This window comes from Octodon degus, unplaced genomic scaffold (assembly GCF_000260255.1).
Source record: "Octodon degus isolate 3935 unplaced genomic scaffold, OctDeg1.0 scaffold00036, whole genome shotgun sequence".
NCBI classification, from domain to species: Eukaryota; Metazoa; Chordata; class Mammalia; order Rodentia; family Octodontidae; genus Octodon; species Octodon degus.
The window spans coordinates 2,290,930-2,294,325 of NW_004524612.1; the positions used below are offsets into that span (position 1 = coordinate 2,290,930).

Here is a 3,396-nt window from a genome sequence, read left to right on the forward strand (position 1 = left end):
CTCTCTCTCTCTCTCTCTCTTTCTTTCTTTTTTCTTTTTCTTTTTTTGTGGCTGGCTCAGCCCACCCTGGGGGGCAGGCTGGTGTGGCATGTGGTGCCAAGGATCAATCTGAGGTCCCTGTATGCTTGCCTAAGCAGGTGCTTTAGACCACTGAGCTGTCTTGCCGGTGTCTGTATTGGTTTTCTTTTTCTTCCTTTTTTTTTTTTTTTCTCTTTCTTTTTAAAATTGCTTTCTAGAGCACTATGCCAAGAATGTATCCTAGCACACTTGGCTACCAGGACTTAGGACCGTTCACCTGTCTGCTCTGTGGGGAGCATCCCTTTTGCCTGACAGGTCCAGGAGCAAAAACGTTAATTTTCTTAGAAAATTCTAGGAGCAGAGGCTTTGGCAGGTTTTAAAAACAAAATTTACAGCTTTAATAAAACTGATAAAGTCTTTCTAACTTTTATGTGGTGAAATGCGATTTGATATTCAGTGGAGATAAAGTAGACGTTCCCTGGGGCTCCTGCTGGAACTGAATGTCACCGCTGGAAATGAGTCCGAGGAATCGTCCCTGCATTAGGGTCTCTGCAAGTCTGAGGAGCGGAGGAGTGTGTCAAGGGTTCAAGCCGAAGGGAGCAGATATAAAGTAGCGTTTAAGGGAAAGGCTCCTACGTGCTTTTCAAGCGATGTTGTACAGGTGCAAACCGCGGAAAGCGAGAGGAGCCCGAGGGCTCGGAGAGGCCTTCCCGGTTCGCATAAGCAACCCGCGGGCCACACCGAATTCCACCGACGTGCACCTCCCTTTTAATAGGGTTGCGTGTTCATTTAGTTAAACTGGGATATAAAACAATGTGCAGCTTTATCGTCCTCATTTCTCTTTCCCAGATCCAGTGAGAAGAAATTTGCACGCAGTGACAGATCGCAGGCGTCTAGCCCCGAGCGGAGGGGCTGGCTGCGATCCATCATCGTGACACTGTGCGTTAGCGAGCGATCGCGGCTGCTCCTCGCAGGCAGGCCGACGCAGCACCTGAGCGAAGCGGCGGGAGGGAGCGCTCCAGGAGCCGTTCCTCAGCCAGAGGGGGACGGGGCCCCGCCGCACGCGTCCTCCATCAGCCAGAGAACCGCGGATTCCTCCCCCAGCGCCCTCAGACTTCTTCTACATTGTATTTTTTCTTTTACAACAAATATCCAAAGTTCATATATTCTTGCTGCTTGGGAGCTATATGGAGACTCTTAAATCAGGAAAATCTAAGTTAGCGGCTGTTTTCACCCAGATCGCTGAATCCTCTTTGGAAGGTAAATCAGAGACAGGGAACACGTTTAATTTTGATTTGGCTGGCTACGAAACCAAACAGAATTTCATTTCTTTTTGGTGAGTATGATGCAGTAGAGTTTTATAAAGGGCAGGCTTATCACTAAATCAAATTTAGAGACAGTCCAGGCAAAAACATGGATGGTCATGTAACCCATTTTACTTTCAGAGAAAGCGAAACTATTGCAAAGCTTATTATTTAAGAGAAAGTGAAAAGATTTAAAAATTAAGCCATATATAAAAGTATCATTTAAAGAGTTGAAAAGCATGCATATTTACATGACAAAATTAAAGCTGATGGCTAAAATTAGAAAAAAGTAGATGCCTCAGAGTTATGAGAGAGTGGAAAGCACTGAAAATAAGATATTTAGCTGACACCAGGGGTATCCTATTAATTCAGACCCTGGCTATGTAATTTCATGGGTCTCTAATATTCAATATCCTATCCTAGGTTCAGTCACCCAGGTCTTTAGCTTAAGCTGTTGGATGATCCTTGAACTGTTATGTATTTGTGACCAGAAAAGACAGCTTCAAATTTGAAGCAGTACTGAGGGAGCCTCTCACCCCCAGTTAGAGAGACATACTCTAGGTAGAGTACATTAATGTGCGTGAGAGGAGACTGTGCCTTGGCGGGTGAGCTCTCCACACTTCTCAGGATGCATCATGCTGACAGATTAGCGGCTGCTTCTCATAGCTCCAGGAAGTAATTAAATAAGCCTTATCATTTTGCTAAAGTAAAAACAAGCAAACAAAAACACCCCCCCCAAAAACCCCCAAAAAACCAAACAAACCCCCCAAAACTAGGCAAACATGGTGTAGAAGACTTACTTTATATTTTTTTCTGGTTTTAGATACACACATGCACCTGAAAAGAGTTGTTGCGTTAGAACCAAAGCTTAAGTTGAGCTGGCTTGAGATAAACGTGCTAGTCTCTGGTGGCTCTGAGAGCAGCGTGTCTTCACAGACCTACGTTGACAGTAGGGGCCTCAGTGTCACAGAGAGGCAGGAAAAGCCCTTTGTGCGTCTGCTTTACTCTTCTCACTGGAGGTCACTCTTCTCTCTTTCTCAGCTCAAGTGACCTAAATTTAGGCCCACATGTAAAAATTCACTGTTGAGTTGGGGAAACACGGGAAAGTGAGGAAGGATTTGGAAGTTCGAAGAAAAGGAGCCGTTATGATGAAAGAAGTTGATGTGAATGCATGACAGGAACTTACAAACAAAACAAAACAACATTTCAAAGTATCTGTGTATTCAAAATGGTTAGGATAGTTCCATTCTCTTAATGAATAGAGGAATTTTTTCTAATAGTGTTTGTACATAAGATATCATGTCTGCATCTTGTACAGCAATCAACCACTAGGAAGAATGTATGCATTGTGTTAATTATTGAAACTGTCCTACCAATTTGGTTTGAAACTGTCTCATTGCTATTTGTTTCTCAATAAAATTATGGAAAAAATGAAAGTAAATGGAGAAAAAACAAACAAACAACCTGCCCCCCCCCCCAAAGTTTAGAGTAGCTAATGGATGTGCAAAAGAGGTGTTCGCTTACCTGGACTTGGATCCCAATGTGTCTAGTAATTCATTTTTGTTCTATGTCTTGGGGTTTGTTCAACTGGCAAAGCTGGAGAAAAGGACACTGTATCTACATGCCCAGGGAAAAACAAGGTGAGGAAACAGAACGATGGATCTTTGGAAAGGCGTCACACGTGATTCTATGATGGCTTCGTTAGCAAAGAGGCAAGGTGAGGGCTGCATAAGGAGGCAGACAAACCAAAGAGACCTCCACAAAGGGCTGACATTTCTTGGTCATCAATCTCTTTCTTTTCTCTTTTATTTGGTTGAGATATTGGATTACTACAAGCAGAAAAAAAATGAACAGATGAAAAATTTGCTTCTGAAATTGGTAATTGAAAATCATAGAGATCCCTAGGCAGTTTGAAAAGTTCAACCGTAATAAGCTTTCTTGAACTAAACACAAGCACCCACTATTTGGCTACATTTTGGGGAGTGGGTGCTGAAGACTGAACACAGTACTTTCTCAATATACAACCTATCCTCCAACCCCTTTGAGACAAGGTCTTCTTAAATTGTGTAGGCTG

The 3,396-nt window shown here is 43.1% G+C and overlaps 1 long non-coding RNA gene across 1 annotated transcript in view; it reads left to right on the plus strand.

Moving 5' to 3' along the window:
- The window catches only part of LOC111816632, a 22,639-nt gene extending 20,805 nt beyond the window's left edge, over positions 1-1,834 (plus strand). Inside the window, exon 3 of the long non-coding RNA XR_002820988.1 lies at positions 868-1,834. This is a non-coding gene — a long non-coding RNA (uncharacterized LOC111816632). The remainder of the gene's footprint in view (positions 1-867) is intronic.
- Positions 1,835-3,396: the final 1,562 nt, after the last annotated feature.